Source organism: Hypanus sabinus, chromosome 10 (genome assembly GCF_030144855.1).
Source record: "Hypanus sabinus isolate sHypSab1 chromosome 10, sHypSab1.hap1, whole genome shotgun sequence".
Classification (NCBI taxonomy): Eukaryota; Metazoa; Chordata; class Chondrichthyes; order Myliobatiformes; family Dasyatidae; genus Hypanus; species Hypanus sabinus.
This window is the reverse complement of record NC_082715.1, coordinates 132,040,455-132,066,812: the sequence shown is the minus strand read 5'-3', so window position 1 is coordinate 132,066,812 and position 26,358 is coordinate 132,040,455. Positions and strand designations below refer to the sequence as shown.

Here is a 26,358-nt window from a genome sequence, read left to right as displayed (position 1 = left end):
AACAGGGTCCAGAGCAGATGCCATCTCATTGGCTCTTCACTCAATCCTGGAATATCTGGGTGCTCTTTATCGGCATTCAATACCATCATCCCCCAAACTAATCAATAAGCTCCAAGACCTTGGCCTCACTACCTCATTGTGCAATTGGATCCTGGATTTCCTTACTTGTAGACCCCAGTCTGTTTGGATCTCTCCTCCACAACCTCCATCAACATAGGGCTGTGTGCTTGGCCCCTGCTCTACTTGCTTTACACCTATGACTGTGTGGCTATGTACAGCTCCAAAAACCATGTTCAAGTTTGCTGATGACACCACTGTTGTGGGCTGAATCAAAGGTGGTGATCAATCAGCATGCAGGGGGAGATTGAAAATTTGGATGAGTGGTATCATAACAACAACCTCTCACTCAGTATCAACAAGACCAGGGAACTGATTATAGACTTCAGGAGAGGGAAACCAGAGGTCCAAGAGCTGGTCCTCATCAGGGGATCAGAGGTGAAGAGGGTCAGCAAATTTAAATTCCTGCGTGTTACCATTTCAGAGGACCTGTCCTGGACCCAAGTGAGTATGTGCAATTGTGAAGAAAGCACTTAAGTGCCTCTCTTTTCTTAGGAGTCTGGGGAGATTTGGCATGATATTTAAAACTTTGACAAACTTCTATAAGTGTGTAGTGGAGGGTACAGTAACTGGCTGCATCACAGCCTGGTTTGGAAACACCAATGCCCTTGAATGGAAAATCCTGCAAAAGGTAGTGGATTCAGCCCAGTATATCATGGGTAAAGCCCTCCCATCCACTGAGTACGTCAACATGAAATGCTGTTGTAGGAAAGCAACATCCATCATCAGAGATCCTCACCATTCAGGTCATGCTCTCTTCTCACTGCTGCTATCATGCGGAAGGTACAAGGATCTCAGGACCTGCACCACCAGGTTCGAGAACAGTTACCCTCAACCATCAGGCTCCTGAATAAAAAGAAGTAACTACACTTACTCGCCCCATCATTGAAATGTTCCTACAACAAATGATCTCACTTTATGGACTCTTTATCTCATTATGTTCTCATTATTTATTGCTATTTATTTATATTCGCATTTGCACAGTTTGTTGTCTTCTGCACTCTGGTTGATCTTTCATTGACCCTGTTATCGATACTTTTCTATAGGTTTGCTGTATATGCCCACAAGTAACTGAATCTCAGGATTGTATGTGGTGTCACATGTGTACTTTAATGGTGAAATTTACTTTGAACTTTGATTCATCCTGCTTGAGGATGTCATCAAACTTGTCTTCAACCTCTGATCATTTTGAAATGATTCTTGTGGCTCTGTTTTCCCTGTGTTCATGCGAAGCTTCCAGTGGATGTCACTACTTCTTTGTGGTCTGAAGCAGTACTCATTTTAACATTAATACCTACACTGAAATGGTAGGTGGAAATCTTGTACAAGGAAGTGGAATAATTAACTTGTAAAGATCCTGTGGTTAAATGTTAAGTGATTGCAAGCATTTTTTTTGTTGCCCACAGAAAAGAATCCTCTATTTTCTTCCTTTCCTCTCCAAGTAGATCCTAGGACAGGGGTCGGCAACGTTTACCACTGAAAGAGCCAATATGGACCCATTTCCCACAGAAAAGAAAACACTGGGAGCCACAAAACCCATTTGATATTTAAAATGAAATAACACTGCATACAACGGTTTTTTTGCCTTTATGCTATGTATAAACAAACTATAATGTGTTGCATTTATGAAATTGATGAACTCCTGCAGAGAAAACGAAATTACATTTCTGCATGCAACAAAAACATTTTGAACTCCGAAAAAAAGACGTTGGGTTGGGTTGAAGATTACTCCATAGGTAGCCTACCTTGAATCGAAGAATTAAAAGAAAGCGCGCACTGGCGGGTGTCAGGCATTGGCAGTGGTGATGTATATTAATAGTGATAAAAAACACGTTGTAGCGGTGTAGCGCTACACGCAGCACTAAAATAAAGACACTGCAGTCAAAGGTAACTTTATTCGAACTAAACAGCCTTGCTTTAAAGCCTCCCTCAACCCGTCCCCGTGGGCGCAGATGCTCCAAAAGACACGTACTCACAAACCCCCGTAGGCTATCTCCCTTAGCCGGAACGGTGGCTAATTGTGAGCCGGTTCAGATGTGCCAGGAAATGGGTCGCCACAAGGTTTGTAGATTGTACAAGATCGCCATAATCTTCAAATTTCGAATTACATTTCAAAAACTAACAAACTACGGGGAGCCGCAGCACAGAGATGAAAGAGCTGCATGCGGCTCCAGAGCAGTGGGTTGCCGACCCTTGTCCTAGGGTAATTGCTGATGCTTCTGTTTGTCACTATTGTGGCCATTCTTCAAAAGAGCTCAGCAGTGGTGACATATCCTCATCAAGGATATGTCAGTTTTCCCTTCATTTAAAGTCTCTCCATCCATTACACTGAGGTCATCTGTAGTTCAATAATTGATACCATTGTGAAAGCACTGCTGATGAAGAATCAAAAGAAATGGGTGAAAGTGCTTCAGTTACATAGCCATCATGGTTTTGAAGAAACAGCAGAGACATCTCTTCTGACTAAAAAAATGAATCCCTTGATACAAGCTGGTAAAATTATGGTAATGCTACATTATTGTTATTAAGATCATGATGACGGTTTAAAGAAATTCATTGGCTACAAGGTGGTTTGCAGCTTTCTGGGATGTGAAAGGTTTTTGTTAATTGCAAGGTTCCTCCTTCAAAATTGGTCCTTAACAATCAGCATGCAAGTTAGCAATGAACAGCTTTATAACTAAGTTTTATCCCATTGTTCGGCAAGCTCTACAACTGTCATTTCCAGAAAAAGAGCACTCAATAGTAATGATTTTTCCCTGGAGTCATTCAGGCAAAATATGCTCCAGGACTTTTGTGGATCCCTGTTGAGATCAGTTAGTTTGGAATAGCACAGGGATCTTTCCAGACAGTGGATTACATTGTGATGGTTTGGAGTTGATTTCCTTTCTTTTGCCTCCCTCCCTTAAGGAGTGGAGTGCCATTTACAATTTTTCAGTCTTCCAGAATCTAGTGATTTTTGAAGGTCATTATGACTGCCTCCACAATTTTTTCATCTCATTCAGAAACAAAGGGAGTCGTCCAATTGGTCCAGATGAGGTTTCCACCTTCAGACCTTTCAGAAAACAGTAGATGGGTGATCGCTTTGTAAAGTACTGAATCTGGTGCTCCCAGTGTGGCCTTCTGTACATTGGCGAGACCCGGTCTAGATCAGGGACCTCTTTGTCAAGCACCTTGGCTCCACCCGCAAAATGCGAAATTTCCTCTTGGCCAACTATTTGAATTCCTCTCTCCATTCCTGTTCCAACATGTGGGCCCATGGCCTCGTCTGCCTCAATGAGGCTACTCTCAGGTTATGTTCCCTCTAAGCTGTGCGCGTGTGTGCATACGCACGTATTTCAACCACCATACAAAGGAAATTAATATGTGCACAACTGGTTAGTTAACTAAAATAATGCAGTAATTATTATACTTATTGAAAATAATCTTTTGGTTAAATGTTCCTGTTAACTAGTTAGTTGGTTTTTCAAATACCACAATGCACGTCACTAATTTACGTCACCTCACCTTTCTTGTTCGTTTGTACAGCTGCATCACGACGGCAGCCATCTTTGGCGGACAGTGTTCATATCATAAAGTTTACAAAGATCTGTTTCAAATCCTGTAGATAGCTTACTAAGGTTTTATTGAAAACCATATTGATTCACTATGTCGAATTCAAAAGAAGCGAAGGGCGTGAAATGCAAAAGAACTGCAAATTTGTTTAAAGTTGAATGGCTTAACAAAATATTAGAGACTGCTACACCAAAAGCTCATGAGGTCATGAACGTTCAGCTACGAGAAATCTTTATGTCTGAACATGTTAATGCCTTATGTCTAAAATATCATGATTTTCTAGCTGAAAATACTGTAATAGCTAGACAGTTTAATGATTTCAAACTTTCCGTGCAAGAAGAAATTAAATCCAAACTGATTTCAAACTTCACTCAAATGGTGGCATTTGTACTTCAAAAGACAGGAGAGAGAAAAGAAATAACTGAGTGACTTAAATATGTATGTAATTTTGTGGTTATTCTGTACAGTTTTATGTCAAATATTTTGTAAACTGTGCCATGTGTGCATTCAGTGTGAAATTTGCACAGCATAAGATTTTTGTGCACACTGATGACTAAAAATTAGAGGGAACATTGCTGTCAGGTTGGATCTGCAACAACTTGTTGAGGTAACTTCCAACTCAATGGCATGAGCACAGATTTCTCTAACTTCCACCAATTTTTCCCGTCCCCCTTCTTCATTTCCTCTGACCTCTTCTTCTCATCTGCTTATCAGCTTCTGCAGTGCTCCTTCTTCCCTTTCTTCTATGATTGACTCTCCTCTCCTATCAGCTTCTTTCTTTTCCAGCCCCAGACTTTTTCTTCGTATCATCTCCTAACTTCTAAATTAATGCCCCTCTCCCAGCCACCTGGCTTCCCCTCTTAACTTCTAGCTTTTTTCCCCCATTCTCTCACCACCCTATTCTTGCATCTTTCTCCTTCCTTTCCCATCCTGATGAAGGGTCTCTGCCTGAAATATTGACTGTTTATTCATTTCCATAGATGTTGTCTGACCTGCTGAGTTCTGCCAGCATTTTGTGTATGTTCATTTGGATTTCCAGCATCTGCAGGATCTCTTGTACTAAGAACAGAAGTGGTCTGGACCGGCACAGTAGAGAAGTGGGTTATCTGGAATGAATGACATTGAGAAAAGAGCTCAAGAAGGGAATTAGGAAAGCCAGGAAGGGCCATGAAATGTCCTTAGCAAGTAGGATTAAAGAGAGTCCCAAGGCATTCTATACATACATCAAGAGCAGGAGGATTTCTTGGGATCATTTGTTGGACGTGGAGTACGTGGGTGAAATTCTTCACATCAATATTTACTAAGGAGGAGGATGGGGAGATCAGTGTGGAGCATATTGATATGCTAGGGCATTTTGAGGTAAAGGAGGAGACAGTTGTAACCCTTACCCAACAGGCTGGTATATGTCTAGGGGAAAAAGGAGATCCAGCCACTCTCCAACCCACCTCCCGTACACGCAGGTGCTGTGAGAATCGAGTTAATGCCTTGCGCCCGCCAACAGTATCAAACCCACAACAAATACCGTTATGAAATACACTTTAAAGAGTTTACTAAAATTAAAAAAAATAGTAGGCAATACAATATATATATATATATATATATATACAAGGAAAAAAACAAAAGGCGCCAACTTATCAAAGTTCAGTCTGTTTAGTGCACTCGTTGGAGCTCAATCAACGAACCAATCGACCCATCCGGCCGTCGCACCTGGGACCACCCCGGTGGTCTTATGAGCAGTCCAGCACACGTCCACCTTCCTCAGCGTCTTCCTCGGCCTCTCCAAAAAAACCCGCGAAAACCCCTCCCCCAAGTTCCCAGCATCACAAGACACAATGACATTCCCCATTGATTAACAAATGAATACAATTACCATATCAGCCATTCTAAAGTGAAACAACGGCGAGAGAAACACTTATCCGACAAAGAAACATTCCTACTTGTAACAAACCAAAGAGGCCATTTTGAGTAACATACCCAGGACATTGTACATTCTCTCCCCACCAGCAAATGTCATGCCCTCATGGCATTACTAGAGGTCCCCAAAGCTTCTTGCAACACACAAAACCCAACCCAGGTGCAGAAAGCAGTGACATAACTACCCAGAGCAGTAGAAATCACACTCGGTTCTCCCGGTACCACATATGTCAACCGCTCCGGGGGGGGAACCTAATCCTCTGAGATCTCCACACCCCTTCTGCCCCACTGGGCTCCCTCGTCACCTGCGAACCCACTGTCTCGGACACCCCTGGTCTACCTGACAGACCCGCACCCCCTTCCTCACAGGGGTCCTCCCTCACCTGAGATCTCTCCGGCTCACGCTCGGGTTCCACCCTCTCTCCCACCAATGTAAGCTGCCTCTCCATCTGACCCTCAAGACCATCCCTCCTCTCACCCAACTCAGTATGGGAAGGGCCAGGAGCCTCCTCTCCTGGTACTGGAGCACCAGCGAATGGGAACAGGGCCCACTCATCTGAGTCGTCCTCCTCTGAATCGGTAGCCATTCCCGGGTGAGGGACCCGTCCCCGCTCTTCAGCAGCGGGCTCTTCCCGTTCTCCGCGCTCTCGCAGAGTCCTTGTACTGGGCATAACCTCCCACTCGGGCTCCTTATCCACCTGCACCGCTTGACCCAGTGGCAGCAGGTGATTCCTATGGAGTACCTTGATAGGCCCTTTTCCATCCTCAGGTTTCACCCGGTAAGCGGGCAGGTTCGGCATCTGGCTCTCTATTACATAGGGGCTGGCCGCCCATCGATCTGCCAACTTGTGCTTACCAGGGAGTCCCAAATTCCGTAAAAGGACCCGGTCGCCCGGTAATAATTGTACAAACTTCACCTTTCGATCATACCGCATCTTATTCTTCTGATTTTGTTTGGTAGCCGCCACCTCGGCCAACTCGTACGCCCGCTGTAACTCCCTCTTCATGTTGGACACATACTTTAGATGGGACTTCCCGGGAAATTCACCCACTCCACCTCCAAAACACACGTCAATGGGCAACCTCGCTTCCCGCCCGAACATCAGATAATAGGGTGAATACCCTGTAGCCTCATTGCGAGTACAATTGTAACAGTGAACCAATTGTCCAATATGACGACTCCACCTGCTTTTCTGCCCAATCTCCAGCGTCCCGAGCATATCCAACAGGGTCCTGTTGAATCTCTTTGGCTGAGGGTCTCCCTGTGGGTGGTAAGGGGTAGTCCTGGATTTCTCAACCCCAAGCATAGTCAGTAATTCCTGGATAAGGCGGCTCTCAAAGTCCCGCCCCTGATCACTATGGATTCGCCTGGGAAGGCCGTAATGCACAAAATACTTCTCCCATAACACCTTCGCTACTGTCGTCGCCTTCTGATCCTTGGTGGGAAATGCCTGAGCATAGCGAGTGTAATGATTGGTGATGACTAATACATTCGCGGTGTTGCTGGTGTCAGGCTCAATCGACAGGAAATCCATACATACCAGGTCCAGAGGTCCCGCACTCTGCAAGTGCGACAGTGGAGCCGCCAACGCTGGCAGGGTCTTCCTCTGGATGCAACGACGGCATCCCCTACAGTATTCTTCGACGTCCCCCCTCATCCGGGGCCAGTAGAACCGGTCTTTGAGTAATCCATATGTCTTTTCCACCCCCAAATGTCCAGAATCATCATGTAAGGCCTGGAGTACAGCTTGGCGATACTCCTCCGGCAGGACCAGTTGCCAACAGCGGGGTTGGTCCGGAGGCGTCGTTACCCGGTACAAGATTTTGTTCTTTAACTTCAACCGAGACCACTCCTTCAACAACAGAGGCACGCATGGGTGTTTCGCCTTCTCAGCCAACGCCCCATCCCCCTTTTCGACCGCTCTCCACACTGTGCCAATGCCCGGGTCATTTTGCTGAGCAGTTGCCACTTCCCCCGGACTCAGTTCCGGCAACTGTTTAGTCCCCAGAGCGGTCAGGTCACAGTAAACTAGGGGTATGGCGTCATCAAAAACCCCCAAATGGTCCACGGCTCGTTCCAGCCTCCCCTCGGCCTTCACGGTGATAACAAACTGACACATCGCCTTCACTCCAGGGGCAGGGACACTCTCCCACTCCTCGTCCCTCTCCTCCTCCCCCGGCTCCCGACGAGACAATGCATCCGCATCGACATTCTTGCTTCCGGGGCGGTACCTCAGGCTGAAATCATATACCGACAATGCCGCCAGCCACCGATGTCCTGTGGCATCCAGCTTCGCCGAAGTCAAAATATAAGTGAGAGGATTGTTATCCGTTCTCACCTCAAACTTGGCTCCGTACAGGTAATCGCCCAGCTTGTCCACCACCGCCCACTTCAGCGCCAGGAACTCCAACTTGTGAGTGGGATAGTTTCTCTCCGATGGCGACAAGCTTCGGCTGACAAAGGCTACTGGTCTCAATGCTTTGCCATGCTCCTGGTACAGAACAGCCCCGAGACCCTCTCGGCTGGCATCCGTGTGCAGCACATATGGCTTCTAGGGATCGGCAAAAGCCAACACCGGGGCCTGGGTCAGGGCCCTTTTCAAAGATCGGAACGCCTCTTCACATTGATCATCCCATCTCGAGCCAAAAGGTTCCGCCGGGTTCCAGTATCGTCCAGCATCCTGCCCCTGGTTCCCCGTCCTCTTCTTCCCCACCGGGGGATAGCCACACAACAGCTGAGTCAACGGGTGACACACTTTGGCGTATCCTTTCACAAATCGCCGGTAATACCCACAGAACCCCAAAAATGAGCGCAGAGCACCCACTTTCTGGGGTCTCGGCCAGGTGGTCACGGCCTCTATCTTGGTTGGATCAGTAGCCACTCCCTCTCGCAAAATGATATGGCCAATGTAGTTAACCGACGACTTGCAGAACTGGCATTTGTCCAGGGAAAGCTTCAACCCTTCTTCATTAAGCCGGTCCAACACCTTCAACAGCCTCTCCTCATGTTCCTCCAAAGTCGATCCAAACACTATCAAATCGTCCAGGTACACCAGCACCTCCAACAGATTCATATCCCCCACAGTTCTCTCCATGAGCCTCTGGAAGGTGGCTGGGGCTCTGGATATGCCTTGGGGCATTCGTTCGAACTGAAAGAACCCCAGCGGGCAGATAAAAGCGGTCTTCTATTTATCGGCCGCACTCATCGGGATCTGGTAATACCCACTTCTTAAATCCAGCACACTGAACCACTTCGCACCGCTCAGGCAGGCCAACGCATCCTCGACTCTTGGGACAGTATATTGATCAGGGACAGTTCGCCGATTCAACGTCCTGTAGTCAACACACATGCGCACTCGCCTATTCTTCTTCCGTGCCACCACTATTGGGGACGCATTAGGACTTCGAGACTCAGCTATGATTCCTGCCTCCTTCAACTTGCACAAGTGCTGTCGCACGTCCTCAACATCTGCCAGAGCCAGCCGCCGGGATCTCTCTCGGAACGGGGTGTCCTCCGTCACCCGGATGGTGTGGCGAGTGCTTTTGGCGCAGCCAACATCAAACTCGCCCCTAGAAAAAACAGTTTCCATCTTCAGCATCTTCTCCACTAGCCGGTGTTTCCACTCCGGCGACACAGGGGAATCCCCGAAGTTAAAGGCTTCAGCGGTCAGCTCCCTTCGATGCTCCGATCCCTCCCCGTTAGGGGTCCTCACTGGTGTGCTAGACATTACCGTCACCGGGAACAGATGTGCCAGTGGCATTCCCCTCTTAAAGGTGATTTCTCTTGCCGTGGTGTTCCTGACACTTATAGCTATATGCCTTGCATGTACCACCCCCGGTCTCTGCACTTCGGGCCTCACCAGCGCCCCTGCCGGAAATCGGGTCTCCCCTTCAAGATCGTCTGGGGTGTCTACTAACAGGGCTTCTCCCGTCGGCACTCCTGGGAATCTGGGGGTCCCCATCACTAGTGCTACCTCCCCTGGTCGGATCACCTTGGGCCTCGCCTGCGTACACCACACCGTCCCTCGTTTACACTCTGGGTCCAGCCCTTGGGAGGCAACCCCTTCTTCGAACACTGCTCGAAACACTGGATGCACCGAGAGGGTCTCCAGAAAGTCTTCCCCCCCTTTCTCCTTACAAGCTCCCAGGAGCCGTCGCACAACTGGGGAGTTAGTCCCCACCAGGAGGGCAGCACCACCGGTTTCCACCGGGTCAGGACACACCAACACCAACGTCTCAATAGCTTCCGACACTCCCACATCGCCCTCCGAGAACTCCAATCTCACCGATAGGTACCCATCGTACGGGTAGTCACCCTCGCTCACACCCCAAATCTGCAGGGCGTCAAATGGTGTTACGGGCAAATGCTTTAGATATTGATTGTAGAAAGACCGGTACAATAAGGTCACCTGCGATCCCGTATCAAGAACGGCTTTTGCGTAAATTCCCTCTATCCGTAGACCCACACTGGCACGGGGTCCTACCAGCCCATCCGGAACAGAGGCGTGGGCACCCGGTGGTCTTCCGGCTGATCTCTGGGAACGTGTTCCTCCAGAGGCTCCAGTCCGTTCCCTCATTGAGCCTCTCCTAAGTTTCCCGACACCTCTCCCTTTTTAGTCATAGGGGGGCTTGTCCTCCGCGGGACTCCTTGTCTCTCACAATCCCACCTAAAGTGACCCTCCTCTCCACAGCTATAGCACACCCTCGGCCGCCCACAGTCCCGCCTGAAATGCCCCTCTTTCCCACAGTTAAAGCACACACTGCCGGCGGCCCCTCCTCTCCCAGGACGGCTCCTGCTCCCAATCCACTGCACTGATCGCCCCTGAGAGTAGGTACTTCCCCTGTCCCTCCCCTCCAAAGGGGGTTCCCTACTCCCCGGGGGATTGTCATTCCTCCACTCAGCCACCACTTCCTGTATCGCTGAGGATCGCTCCCATAGGCCTGTGCCCCTTTTCCGCCCCAACGCTCTCTCTTCCTCTCGCACCTCTCTAATCAGTTGCCCGAAGGATGGAGGAGGACCTTTCCTATAAGCCTGCTGGATAGTCCACGCCACCTTGTCCTCCTCCAGAGAGCCACTGAATAGCTGACTCATCCTCACGCTAGCCACGTCAGTCGCCTTCACTACCCCCCGGCGCCGCAGCCCCGAGAGCATCCCCTCCATCCTAAATATGTACTCGGAGAGCTTTTCCCCTCTCCATTGTTCCAGACGTTGAAACTCTGCTAAAAGCAGCCAGGGTTCCCCTGACAACCCAAACGCTCCCTCCAAAACTTCTAGGCATTCCTCCACTGAGGCCCCAGGCTTCTCAGCTTTCAACTCCCGGACGGTTTTGACTGCTAAAAACCCCTCAAACTTCCCACCAATCGCTGCCTCTTCTCCTCCTCTGAGCCTGGCCACTCCTCTAACATCAAGGACGTATGCTCGATCCAGGTCTCATAGTCCACCTCCTCATCCGGAGTAGGCTTGGCTCCGGAGAACACCCCCAGCTTCAGCCGTGGCCTCTCGGGCACCCCCACCAGGGAATTAAGTGTGGCTGCCAGCTCCGAGGCTTCCACCCTACCTGGGGAGCGGGGCTTAGTCACGACTCCCTCCTCCCACCTCCCTTTACTAGTGCCGGGCACCTCTCTGGGGTCCACCTCTAGCTCTAGCTCTTCCCCCGACGTCTCCTCAGCCTCATCCTTGTAGGAGTGGAGCCCCCACAGCCCCTCCTCCCCCGGTACACTGACCGTCGCCCGCAGTTCCACCGTCCTGACTTCAGCACTCGTACGAACCAACACCCAGCTAGACTCTACCTCTTTACCACACCATCTAGCTACCAATTCTACCTGCCCAATACCCTTCACCGAACTTAAACCCCGCACTATCGCGTCTCCCGAAACTCGAACAGCCACTCCGCTCACTACGCATGCGTACTGTACTGGTACACCTTCAAACTGGCACCAACAAACAAATTTATCTCTGTCCATCTCCGCTCTGCTGCCTGCGCGATTCCACAGCCCCTGACAATCCAATCCCGGATGAGCACCCCACAAATGTAACCCTTACCCAACAGGCTGGTATATGTCTAGGGGAAAAAGGAGATCCAGCCACTCTCCAACCCACCTCCCGTACACGCAGGTGCTGTGAGAATCGAGTTAATGCCTCGCGCCCGCCAACAGTATCAAACCCGCAACAAATACCGTTATGAAATACACTTTAAAGAGTTTACTAAAATTAAAAAAAATAGTAGGCAATACAATATATATATACAAGGAAAAAAACAAAAGGCGCCAACTTATCAAAGTTCAGTCTGTTTAGTGCACTCGTTGGAGCTCAATCAACAAACCAATCGACCCATCCGGCCGTCGCACCTGGGACCACCCCAGTGGTCTTACGAGCAGTCCAGCACACGTCCACCTTCCTCAGCGTCTTCCTTGGCCTCTCCAAAAAAACCCGCGAAAACCCCTCCCCCAAGTTCCCAGCATCACAAGACACAATGACATTCCCCATTGATTAACAAATGAATCCAATTACCATATCAGCCATTCTAAAGTGAAACAACGGCGAGAGAAACACTTATCCGACAAAGAAACATTCCTACTTGTAACAAACCAAAGAGGCCATTTTGAGTAACATACCCAGGACATTGTACACAGTGTTGGGTCTTTAAAAGAGTACTGAGGTAGAGAAGTCCCCAGGGCCTGATGGGATACACAGAAGGTTATTAAGAGAGGCAGAAGAAGAGATTACTGGGGCCTTGACCAATATCTTTGTGTTCTCTCTCGCCACAGGCGATGCCCCGGAGGACTGGCAAGTAGCTAATGTTTTCCCCTTGTTCAAGGAGGGAACTGGGGATAATCCTGCAAACTTTAGACTGGTGAATCTCATGTCGATGGCAAAAATGTTACTGGAGAGAATTCATAGCAGTGGGATTTGAGTGTTTGGAAAACCATGGCCTAATGAGGGAGAGCCAGTATGGCTTTGTGCAGGGTAAGTTGTGTCTTACTAACATGATATAGTTTCTTTCTGATGTGGTGACAAGGGTGATTGATAACAGCAGAGCTGTGGATGTTGTCTACATGGATTTTAGTGAGGTGTTTAACAAGGTCCCTCATGGGAGGCTCATCTGGAAGATTAAGGTGCATCGGATCCATGGTGAATTGGCTGTTTGGGTTGAGAACTGCCTTGCTGAGAGAAGACAGAGGGGAGTGGTCAAAGGGACTGATTCCAGCTTGGAGGTCTGTGATTAGCAGTGTTCTGCAAGGACTGGTACTGGGACTTCTGGTTGTGATGCATATAAATGACCTGGAAGAAAATGTGGATGGCAAACACAAGGAAATCTGCAGATGCCGGAAATTCAGACAACACACACAAAATGCTGGTGGAACACAGCAGGCCAGGCAGCATCTGTAAGGAAAAGCACTGTCGACGTTTTGGGCTGAGACCCTTCGTTAGGGTACGAAGAGCAGTCGTGTTGTGGATAGAGTAGAAGATTGGCAAAGAATACAATGAGATATAGATCTGTTGCAGATGTAAGCAAAGATATGCCGGATGGAGTTTAACCTGACCATATGTGGTGTTGTACCTTGGTAGGTCAAATGCAAAGAGACTTATCAGTATTGATGAGCAGAGGGATCTTGGGGTCCAAGTTCATAGCTCCCTGAAAGTGGTTATAGAGGATGAAGGTGGTTAAGAAGGCATCTGGCATACTTGCCTTTATTAGTTGAGGCGTTGAGTTCAACAGTTGGGAAGTTGTGTTGAAGCCTTATAAAACTCTCGTTAGATTGCATCTGGAGTATTGCATGCATTTCTAGTTGCCTGATTATAGCAGGGGTCACCAACCTTTATTGCACCATGGACCCATTTAATATTGACAGTATTCTTGCGGACCGGCCAAGGGGTGGGGGGGGGGGGGCGGTGTGCGTGTTAATATTGACCGGAATATAAGTGATAAGTCAACTATAAGTCACTTATAAATGGCTAATACACTCAATTTTGTTTCTAAAAGGGTTTATCTAATGAATTTAATATTAAACACACAGCACATATTTTCCTCACATGAACATAGTGATAAGTCATTTATAACTCACTGATAAGTCAATAGCATCATAATATTTTAAGTAACGTTTGGATATTAAACACACACCGCATATTTTCCTTGTATGAACATATAAAATCATTGCAACACACCAGTGAGAGGACAAGGTAAGGGCCGGAGGTCCCCGTACTGGGGTCGTGGTGGTCGCAGTCCAGAGAAAGCGACCGAGCGAGCAAGGAGTGCGACAGGGCACCTGCCCGCCCCTTGTAGGTACGAAGGATCTATCAGTCGACAAAAGTTTGGCTCGAGGGATGACTTTCAGTAGATCGCAGTGAGGTAGCTGCTCTGCTACTTAGGAAACCCTGAGCCCGAATTAGGTCGTCTGCGAATATTTTAGCACCGGGTTCTCCACGAACATTCAATGTGCTAAACAGGTTTAGAGGCGGCGCCCATCTGTCCACGCTCCAGCTAGCAACGGCATTTCTCGCCGGCCGCAGGAGGCGGCCGGTTACCTGACACCACCCAGAGATCCCTGGTGCTAGGGTATCACTGCGTTTAGGCAACTAATGACCTCGCGTGCGTTCAAATTCAACAGTGGGCGTGACAGGGAATGAGGAAAGATGCAGCTGACTCACATCGTTTAATATTGATAAATCATATCGTTTCTTCGCGGCCCGGTACCGGTCCACGGCCCAGTGGTTGGGGACCATTGCATTATAGGAAGGATGTTGAGGCTTCAGAGAAGGTGTCAAAGAAGTTTACCAGGATGCGTGCAAGTGCTATAGTGTGAGTTTGGACGAACGGGTTATTTCCTCTGGAGTGCCAGAGGCCGACGGGAGATCTGAGAGAGGTTTATTAGATTGTGAGAGGCACAGATAGAGTAGACAGACAGCATCTTTTTTCCCCAGGGTTGAAATGTCTAACACAAGAAGACATGCATTTCAGGTGAGAGTGGGTAATTTCAAAGGAGATGCGAGGGGCAAGTTTTTTTTTACGCAGAGTGGTGGGTGCCTGGAATATGTTGCCTGGGGAAGTGGTAAAAGCAGAAACATTGCAGACTGTTTCATAGACATTAAGATAGTCACATGAATGTCAGGAAGATAGAAGGATATTGTGTAGACAGAAGGGATCAGTTTAGTTGGCCATTTGATTACTAATTTTTTGTTCAGCACAACAGTGTGGGCCAAAGGACCTGCTCCTATGCTGTATTCACATAATGCTGCTGTGTTCCACCAGCATTTTGTGTGTGTTGTTGTTTGAATTTCCAGCATCTGCAGATTTCCTCGTGTTTGCCCTATGCTGTATTGTTCTGTGTACCATGTTCATGTGCGAAGTGTTCCCAGATTGACGATGACATGCTCTACAAACTTGCATTGGGTGCTATTGGAGCAATGGAAGAAGCAAAGAAACGCACAGGTACAATTCCTGAAATCCCTTGATGCCTTTAATTGACAGTTGTCCATAAGGGTGCTACAAACCTAGGTGTTGGAGGAAGAAAGTTGGAACAAAGTAGCATTGATTCACATTGATGCAGTTCAGGAAAAGGTCCTTCAATGAATCTGCACTGCCCCTCAATAACCCATATACATTAATCCTATACCACCCTCACCCAGACTGATATTGTATTGCACACCTTAGATTGTGTCCTGAGGACCATGGCCAGTTCAGCAAATAAACTATAAATATTTAAAGAGCCAACACAAGGAAATCTGCAGATGCTGGAAATTCAAACAACAACACACACAAAATGCTGGTCTCGGTCCGAAACATCGACAGCGCTTCTCCCTATAGATGCTGCCTGGCCTGCTGTGTTCCACCAGCATTTTGTGTGTGTTGTATAAATATTTAAGATGTGGGAGAAACTTGAAACAGTCATAGAACACTTAAACGTCTCTGACCTGTGAACAACTAGTTGATTGGAGCGAGTGTTTTCTCTGGTAACGGTTAATCCAGTTGTATAACGGTCTGTTCATTTTCCAGTTGCCTTTGATGTTGAGTGGTTGTAATCGATGTAGGGAGAGAAAACCTGGCAGCCAGCAGTGGACCTTCTGCAATGTGTGTAATTTACCAGTCTGTGGAATCATTTCCTGAGTTGCTGAGTGAACTGGCACTTGTATAACAGCAGTCATCAGTGATACATGAATTTTTTATTAAATTGCAGTGTACATTCACACTTGCGAAACAGATGATTGTAAGAACTGTGACTGATTTTTTTAAAAAGGGTTGATTTTAACACCAGTTGCAGAGTTTCATCAGTTGCCTTGGTAGGGTGAATCCATCTGTTTTATCCACTTCTGAACTTTAAGGTGCAAAGTTTTTGGAAGTATAACCTGGACATGAGAAGCTTCATGTCATTTGTTCCACAAACACGAGAAAATCTGCAGATGCAACACACATAAACAAAAATGCTGAAGAAACTCAGCAGGCCAGACAGTATCGATGGAAAAGAGTAAACAGTTGACGTTTCAGGCCAAGACCCTTCATCAGGTCTGGGGGAGAAAATTGAGAGGTCAGTGTGAGAAGCTAGGGGGAGGGGAGCAAGAAGTACAAGGTGGGAGGTGATAAGTGAAACTGGGAGAGGGACAGTGATGAAATAAAGAGCTGGGAATCTGGTGAAGGAGATAAGGGTGAGGAGCACCAGAGGGAGGCAAAATGTGGGCAAGGATATAGGGTGAGAAAGGGAAAGGGGGATGGGGAATGGTTGGGGGCGGGGGTGGCACCATTACCGGAAGTTTGAGAAATCAATGTTCATGCTGTCAAGTTCGAGGCTACCCAGACGGAATATAAGATGTTGCTCCTCCAACATGAGTGTGGCCTCATCACGGCAGTGGAGAAGGCCATGGACTGGCATGTCAGAATGGGAAGTCAAACTAAAATGGGTGGCTACTGGGAGATCCTGCTCTTTTCTGGCAGGTGCTTCGCGAAGCGGTCTCCTATTTCACATCGGATCTCATTGATATACAGGAGGCCACACTGGGAGCACCTGATGCAGTCGATGACCCCCAGTAAACTCACAGGTGAAGTGTCGCCTCACCTGGAAGAACTGTTTGGGACCCTGAATGGTGGTGAGGGAGGAGGTGTAGGGGCAGGTGTAGCACTTGTTCCGCTTGCAAGGATAAGTACCAGGAAGGAGATCAGTGGGGAGGGATGAATAGACGATAGACAGACATACTTTATTGATCCCGAGGGAAATTGGGTTTCGTTACAGCCGCACCAACCAAGAATAGTGAAGAAATATAGCAATATAAAACCATAAATAATTAAATAATAATAAGTAAATTATTCCAAGTGGAAATAAGTCCAGGACCAGCCTATTGGCTCAGGGTGCCTGTCACTCCGAGGGAGGAGTTGTAAAGTTTGATGGCCACAGGTAGGAATGACTTCCTATGACGCTCGGTGTTACATCTCGGTGGAATGAGTCTCTGGCTGAATGTACTCCTGTGCCTAACCAGTACATTATGGAGTGGATGGGAGTCATTGTCCAAGATGGCATGCAACTTGGACAGCATCCTCCTTTCAGACACCACCGTCAGAGAGTCCAGTTCCACCCCCACAACATCACTAGCCTTACGAATGAGTTTGTTGATTCTGTTGGTGTCTGCTTCCCTCAGCCTGCTGCGCCAGCACACAACAGTAAAAGTGATAGCTCTGGCCACCACAGCCATGGACATACACACAAGGGACTCGTGTGCAGTGATCCCTGCAGCAAGTGGAAAGTCGGGGTGTGGGGGAGAGGGAAAGATGTGCCTGGTGGAGGGATCCCATTGGATATTGTGGAAGTTACGGAGAATTATGTGCTGGATGTGGAGGCTGGTGGGGTGGTAGGTGAGGACAAGAGGACTCCTGTCCATGGTGGAGTGGCGGGTAGATGGGTTGAGGGCAGATGTGTGAAATGGAAGAGATGCGGGTGAGGACAGCATTGATGGTAGAGGAAGGGGAAGCTCCTTTCTTTGAAAGAGGACATCTCATGAGTTCTGAAATGGAAAGCCTCTATCCTGAGAGCAGAGGATCTGAGAGAAGGGGCTGGCATTTTTACCAATGACAGAGTGAGAAGAGGTAGCTTTGAGAATCAGTGGGCATATAAAACATATCAGTAGATAAATTGTCTCCAGGGATAGTGATAGAGAGATTGAGAAAGGGGAAGAAGGTGTCAGAAATGGACCAGGTAAATTTGAGGGCAGGGTGGAAGTTAGAGGCGAAGTTGATGAAGTCGATGAGTTCAGCACAGGTACAATGTAGTTGTCAGTGTAGCGTAGGAAAAGTAGTGGAGTGATACTGGGGTAGACTTGGAACATGGACTGTTTCACGTTGCGGATAAAAAGGCAGGCAAAGCTGGTACCCATGCGAGTGCCCATGGTTTGAAACCTTTGGTTTGAAGGAAATCTGAGGACCTGACGGAGAAATTATTGAGAATGAGAACCAGTTTCACCAGACGGAGGAGAGTGGAGGTGGAGGGAGCAGGTTGTCTTGAAAGAAGCGGAGAGCCCTCCTGATGAGAGCTGGAGGTGTATTGGGGCTGGACGTCCATGGTGAAAATGAGAAAGTCGGAGCCAGGGAAAATTGAAGTCATTGCAAAGATCCAGAGCTCTGAAGTGTCACAGATGTAGGTCGGAAGGGGCTGAACCAGGGGGTTAAATAAAACAGTTGTGGTATGCAGAAATAAGTGTGTTGGGGGCAGGAACAAGCAGAAAGAATGGGTCTCCCTGGACAGGCAGGTTTGTGGATCGTGGGTAGGTGGTAGAACAGGAGGTGCGGGAACTATGAGGTTGGTGGCAGTGGATGGGAAATCCCCATAGTTAATGAGGTCAGCGATGGTGTGGGTGTAGGGTCCTGTTCCAGTCATTTGCTTTTCACTAGTTTTGGAGGCATCTATTTTATTTTTAACCTTGACCAAAGGCAGATTTAAGAAATAATGCACTGAGTTGTCCCTCACACATTTCAGCCTGCCTTCTATTAAAGTTTTCGATGGACAAAGTGTTAACCCTTTCAGCTGTAAACCATTTATACTAGAACAATAGTAATCTGCTACTACTTCAGTACTTTGAGGCAGTGTGTGGAGGAAGTTCATGCATATCTGTATATCATTTTTACTTTGTTTTATCGAGATACATTGCGGAATAGGCCCTCCTGGCTTTTCCAGCTGCACTGCCAAATCCCCTGCTTTAATCCTAGCCTAATCGCAGGACAATTTACGATGATCAAATAACCTACCAATTGGTACGTCTTTGGAAATCGGAGCACCCAGCAGAAACCCATGCGGTCCCAGGGAGAACGTACAAATTCCTTAAAGACAGCAGTGGGAATTGAATCTGGGTCGCTGGTACTTTATAAAGCATTGTGCAAACCTCTGGTTCTGATCAAAACATCGACTGTTCACTCTTTTCCATAGATGCCACGTGCCCTGTTGAGTTCCTCCAGCATTTTGTGTGTTGCTTGGAGTTCCAGCTTCTGCAGACTTTCTCTTGTTTGTGCAAACCACTACGCTATCATGCTGGCTATCTTATTTTCACTGCTGATTGGCTATATGGACCTGATCGCCTTCTAAAAGTGCTGGTCCAGTTATCTTTTAAAAAAAAACATTTCTGGTTTGGAATTTTGATTCTTTTTGCATTTAGAAGGTTTTGCTTTTCATGGCTTGTTTCAACCATGGTTTGTTTCAAATGAAAAATTGCTTTTGAATCATTGGCTTTCTTCATGAATTTAGAGATTGATTCTGTTACTTAACAGGAAATTGTTGTCCAAATTAATGTTAGGGATTCACAAACAGATGAAGTTACCTGGCATCCTCAGTGCAAACTTGAGCAATGAACTTAAAAGGGGAAGACCTGCTTCACAGCCAAGTATCACAGGCTGCATTCAAGACCCTGAAACTGTTTCACAGGAAATCCATGTGCAAGCTTGTTTGTTTTTGCTTGAGCTGGAAGAATTTACAGGACACTAAATTTCTGTGATTTCCTTTGCATTTCTTGTTCAAGTAGCTGATAGTCACTTCAGATCCGATAGATTGACTCTCCTGAACGTCGGGAAGGTGGCATTTATCCACTACGTGCCGCCTTTTCTACGCTGAAATCCCCTGCTTGCACAATCGATGGGAGACCGACTACACTGCCGCTACCTCGGAACCGGCGTTGGAGGGGAGGGAGAAGGGTCGGCGTCCTGGTGAGGTTGAGATGACCACCACTCCCTCGCCTACTCCTGGCTAATGTTCAGTCCCTGGGCAATAAGCTGTGTGAACTGAGGGCCAGAATCTCCTATCAGCGGGAATGCAACATTTTATGCTTCTTGGAGACCTGGCTGACGGCGGGGATACTGGATCATGCTGTCGAGCCCTGTTCTCCCTGTTCCGGGCTGACAGGTTTAAAAACCTCTCTGAAAAGAGTAAAGGAGGTGGGGTATGCTTCATGGTCAATCGTGCCCGCAGAACGTGCATGCCCTTAAAACCTTTTGTTCCCCGGGTTTGGAGTACCTGGTGCTGCTGGAGACCTTTCTGGCTGCCTAGTTCACAGCTGTTATTGTCAGCGCTGTGTACATTCCACCGCAGGCTGATTCTGACCTGGCTGTCAGGGAACTGTACAAGACCATCAGCACCCTGGAGACTGCACACCCAGAGGCTGCCTCCATCATCGCCAGTGACTTTAATAGAGCGTCACCGACTAAGGTCTCTCCAAAGTTTTGTCAACATACCCAGGTAAGCATACGTGGAGATAATATACTCGACCACTGCTACTCTCCCTTCCACAATGCTTAGAAAGCATTTCTCCGCTCCCCACCCCCCCCAATTTGGAAAATCAGATCACTCCTCCTGTGTGAGCAGCACTTATCGCATGAGACAGAGCTTACTATAGGAAGGATGTGGAAGCATTAGAAAGGGTACAGAGGAGATTTATCAGGATGCTGCCTGGTTTAGAGAGTATGCATTATGATCAGAGATTAAGGGAGCTAGGGCTTTACTCTTTGGAGAGAAGGAGGATGAGAGGAGACATGATAGAGGTATACAAGATATTAAGAGGAATAGATAGAGTGGACAGCCAACACCTCTTCCCCAGGGCACCACTGCTCAATACAAGGGGACGTGGCTTTAAGGTAAGGGGTGGAAAGTTCAAGGGGGATATTAGAGGAAGGGTTTTTACTCAGAGAGTGGTTGGTGCGTGGATTGCACTGCCTGAGTCAGTGGTGGAGGCAGGTACACTAGTGAAATTTAGGAGACTACTAGCCAAGTATATGGAGGAATTTAAGGTGGAGGGTTATATGGGAGGCAGGGTTTAAGGGTCATCACAACATTGTGGGCTGAAGGGCCTGTACTGTGCTGTACTGTTCTATTTTCTTTGTACACTGACGATAATCAGCAAGAGCTTGAGAAATGTAGCTACGATCTGCGCAAGGTCATCCAGGCAGTGAAACAACAATACAGAGACAAGATTCAGACACAACTTCCCACCAACAACACATGCAGCAAGGGCTACACACCATCGCAGACTTCAAAGCTAAACGCAGTGGTGTTTCCAACATTGATGTCCCTTTCCCAGACGAGCTAAAAAAATTTTACACTTGAGCCCTTGAGGAGATCTGCAGATGATGCAACTGGCAGCTTGGTCATCTCAGAAGCTGAAGTACACAGGTGTTTCCAACGGGTGGACAGTCGCAAGGCTGTGGAACCGAACGGCATTACAGGCTGGGTACTCAGGATGTGCACGGCACAACGGGGCAGGTGTGTTCACAGACATTTTACATCTCTCCCTCTCCTGCTTCAGAACATCCACCATTGTCCCTGTGTAAAAAGACCAACGTAACATGTCTGATCGACTGACATCCTGTCGCACTCACCTCAATAATAAGCAAATGCTTTGAGAGGCTGGTCAAGGACTATGACTGTGGCATGCTACCACCCACACTGGACCCCTTACAATTCGCCTAATGACATAACCCATCAACAACCAATCATCAGACAACAGCCTCAGCTCTACACACCTTCACCCTTCCCGGTGTAGCTGGATCCTGGACGTCCTGTCAGATCGCTGGCAGCTGTTAAGAGTGGGCTCCCTCACCTCTGACCCTCAACACAGGTGCCCTTCAGTGCTGAGTACTAAGTTCCCTCCTTTATTCCCTGTATACCCATGACTATGTCACCACCCACAGTTCAAATCTGCTAATTATATTTGCTAACACCGATTGGCCTAATCTCAAATAATAATGAGGCAGCCTACAGAGAAGAAGTCATCACTCTGACACAGTGGTGTCAAGAAAACACCCTCTCCCTCAACTTTACAAAAACAAAGGAGCTGGTTGTGGACTACAGGAGGAATGGAGACAGGCTAACCCCTATTGACATCAGTGGATCTGGGATTGACAGGGTGAACAGCTTTAAGTTCCTCGGCATAAACATCACCGAGGATCTCACGTGGTCTGTATATACCGACTGTGTGGTGAAAAAGGTACAACAGCACCTCTTTCACCTCAGACGGTTGAAGTAATTTGGTATGGCTCCCCAAATTCTAAGAACTTTCTAAAGGGGCACGATTGAGAGCATCCTGACTGGCTGCATCACTGCCTGGTATGGGAAATCTACTTCCCTCCATCGCAGGACTCTGCAGAGAGTGGTGCGGACAGCCCAGCACATCTGTAGTTGTGAACTTCCCATTATTCAGGACGTTACAAAGACAAGTGTGTAAAAAGGGCTCAAAGGATCATTGGGGACCTGAGTCACCCCAACCACAAACTGTTTCAGCTGCTACCATCCAGAAACGGTACTGCAGCATAAAAGCCAGGACCAACAGGCTCTGGGACAGCTTCTTACACCAGGCCATCCGATTGCTTAATTTATGCTGATGCGACTGTATTTCTATGTTATATTAACTATCCTGTTGTACATAATATTTATTGTAAGTTACTATAATTGCACATTGCACATTTAGACAGAGACGTAATATAAAAATTTTTACTCACGTATATGAAGGATGTAAGTGATAAAGTCGAATCGAGCCATTCCACTCCCACATGAGATAGTGGGGTATCTGATGTTTGTTGATGTAGATAGCGTGAAGAGATAGTCAGGTTCCCCAGGTGATGGTGATTCTTGTTCATGGGGTGAAGCAGATGCATTTTATGCATTTGCACATCAATTGTTAAATGCTGACCTACTTTAGAATAGTGGATGGATTTTACTCTTGTGCTGTCATTTTCACCCACGTGCTGAGCATGTTCCTCCTGTCTTTGATGTACATCCCTGGATTGGAGTTCCTTGTCAATGTAACTGCAGCTTCCTCTCTACATTTGCATCTCCAAAATGGTTTAAGCACAATTCCTCCGCTTGCCCTTGTGGAATTACTATTACCAGTTGGCCTCTTCACATGTTGACTGTGCAATAAGACAAAATGCGATCTACAGTGCCTCGTAAAAGTGTTCAGCCCCCAAATCTTTGCTCACAAAGAGTGAGTATTACAACCAGGGATTTTGAACAATTCAACTGAGATTTTTTTTTATCTGTGAATCACATTCTCCTTCCCACCCCTACAGTAGAGCCCCCCCAAAAACAGGGGAAGTTGTAAAGCATGAAAACCTAAAAAAAAATCCACAAACTGAAATGTCAGCAGTTGCAAAGTATTCATCCCCTTTTGCTCGGTAGTCCTTTTGTACAAATCTCTATTAGCTTTACACAACGTGATGAAGCAAGATTTGCCCATTCCTCCTTGCAAAATTGCTCAAGCTGTGCCAGGCTACTTGGGAAGTGGTGGTTGACAGCGATCTTGAGGTTAGTACTAATGCAAATTTTACTCCAGCGAAATTTGACGGATCATTAAATCATTAATATGATGGCACTGGTAAGACACAGTAACGCTTTGCAGGCAGGAAACATAACTACTGATAATCCTATTAAATGTGCTTTTTCAGGACTATGGTCACTGCAACCCACAGCCTGTAATTTCACACTGGGAGGTGTGCTTTTGAACTGTCTGTATAACCTGGTGTAACTGCACCGGTCCAATGAAATAACGGCCACGCAACATACAGATGTCCTTGAAGATTTATTTCTCTCTCTCTTTCTTCAGTAGACACTGTGAAAACTACAAGAAAATTAAGGTCATAAAAGGTTTAAATAATACATCTTTCAGTCTTTTAAAGTCTCACAAGCTAGTGTCCGCCGATAAACAGGCCCAAACACGTTAGCACAACAGAAGTGTGCTGAAATCAAATAAATCACTAAAAACATATCACACTGTCCATATACAGGCACATCAACAACGTTGTACAGAATATATAAATAAGTAAAACAATTACCGTGTGCACCTCTTGGGCCACGTGCAGAATAAGGTTATTTTAGGGCCATGTGTCTTACTCTGCTTCCATGTTGGTTCTGACCCAAAATGCCACAGTCATGTTTTTATTAAACTGTGGTCATGTGACCTGTTAAACTCTGGTCCTTAAAAACTTGCATAAAATATTTTAAGATGACAAAATAATCATGAATTTGTGACAAAAACAGGTAAAGTTAACATCTCAATGAAACCTGTCTCTGAGACAGTTACACCTGGCGCTTTTTTGGTATGCTGAAATATTCTGCAAACTGGACTCTGGAGAATGCAGGTACGGCTGCAGTGGCCATCGATGGACTGGACCTCAAGCCTGGTTGAAACTTGGGGCTGGACTGAAGTGGCAGGACTCTGGCCTGAGAATGGATAATGAACTCATGTTTGGCTGATCTAAGTGCCGGGCCAGATTTAAGAGATTAAGATGTTGGGGTGGAGGATGAACTGGTGTTCAGCTCACTACCCTGGAAGGCTTTACTCGCCTCAGTGCAGATCTGACTCTGCGGCTGTGGTCTGCAGCCATAGGGGGCCTGGACTGGCTGTAGCGCTGAAATGACAACATGGCTGTGTACTTGGCCTTGGGGATTCTACAGTTCACGTTCTGTGTTTGGTCGCCCGAATTGTTATTTCTTTCTCACACATTGGGTGTATGACTGGCTTTGTGGTGTTTTTCGTGGATTCTATTCTGTTTCTTTGTTTTGCGGCTGCCTGCAAAAAGGTGAATCTCGAAGCTGTATATGATCTACGTACTTTGGTAATAAATGTACTTTGAACTTGTGTGTATTTTGTTTCGCTGCAGCAGTTGTCTTGAGCACAACTAGACCACGTTGACCACATGCTGTCAAAACTTTCCCCCAAGTAAAAAACTACTTGGAACTGTTTCTGCCCCATGATTTGTTGTGAGTATTGAACAATCATAGCCACAATGGGCTAAGTCAGGGATTCCCAACCCTTTTTATGCCATTGACCCCGAATGTTAAGGTTAGGAACCTCTGGCAAGTGATCTTGTCTGCTGTGACATTTTGTGGTTTACGACAGAGGTTCTTGAGGCTCACCTTTTTATATAAAAAGAAGCACACCAGACTTCTGTTTTAGTTACCTCCGCCCGTGCTTTGATGCTCAAATAACTTCACTTTCTCTTTTGTGTTGAGAAACGGTCTAGTCATTGAGGTGTGAGTGATAATTGTGCACTCGTACAAAAATAAAAATTGGGAATAAATTTAAAAAAAAACAGATTTTGAAATTTTATTCAATTTGCTCCTCTGCATCCACCAAAAACGATCATGGACGAGATGAACCCACAGCAAAGTGGAGACGGAGGTGGTGATTCCATGATGAAATATTTAGTCCTGTGTGATCACACCTGTGGGGTATAATGCACCCTTTAAAAGAACACACTATTTAAAGTGAAGGCAAAGAGGTCTTAAATTGGAAGCTGAAGAGCAACTGCACACAACCGACCAGAATTATATTTAGGCTGAACAGAAAGAGCATGAGCAAGTCTTCTCAATCTAGGCCAGTGTGTTCTGATCCTCCCTGATGTGTTTGGGAATGTTTCCCAAACTGGAATGTGTTTGGCTGCACCAGACCACAGTAGCAAGAAGAGCAGATCAAACCTGCAGCATTGCGTGTGGATGAATGATAAAGTGCAGAGCTACCGATTTACAGCAGCAGTAAGGAATGGGTGAAGTATATGCACCAATATATCATGAGATCAGCCGTTATCGCTTATCAGGTGGACAGCAAGGGATGCTGGTGGTTATTTCTGGGCATTCCATGCATTTCTAGAAGTCTTCTCAACTTTAACAAAGAAAGAAGCAGGGAGGGATCCTGAAGTTATCAATGGGTATTAGCTTGGGACTGACCTTCACAGACAAAATAAGTTGGAGTAGTTTGTTGAGAAAAGAATGACTGTGCTCACGGCTGATTGAATAACAATGACTTAAATAGATTAAAGAATTCCTGCCATTAGAAAAAATATTTAACCCCTGAGTTCTCTCTCAGTTGGATTTCTTAGTAAAAGCTTCACTGGTTATGCACTTTGGATTGCCGGTACTGAATGATGGGGCTGTCTAATTTGAGAGGCAGAAAAGACCCAGTGAGTTCTCGGAAACAGATCGAACTTCATTCTAAAGCTTTTAACCACTTGGGAAGGATCAGGCAATATCAAAATAAGATGGAGCTCTCTTGAATTTATGTATTCCACTACTTTGGTTTGGATTCTTCAGTCGTGTGTGCTCAGGTATGTAGATAGATGTGCAACTTTTCAGCAGTCTGTAGTGCGACATTTGATCATTTGTAAACGAGGAAATCTGAAGATTCTGGAAATCCATCCAACGCACACGAAACGCTGGAGGAACTCAACAGGCGAGGCAGCATCAGTGGAAAAGAGTGAACAGTTGACATTTCGGATGAGAATGTCTGAAAGGTGAGAAGTCAGAGTAAGAAGGTGGGGG

At 46.8% G+C, this 26,358-nt stretch overlaps 1 protein-coding gene across 4 annotated transcripts in view; it reads left to right on the top strand.

Annotated features, from left to right (window-relative positions):
* The window catches only part of sobpa (sine oculis binding protein homolog (Drosophila) a), a 310,007-nt gene that overhangs the window by 36,856 nt on the left and 246,793 nt on the right, over positions 1 to 26,358 (top strand). The gene's annotated exons all lie outside the window — the stretch shown is intronic.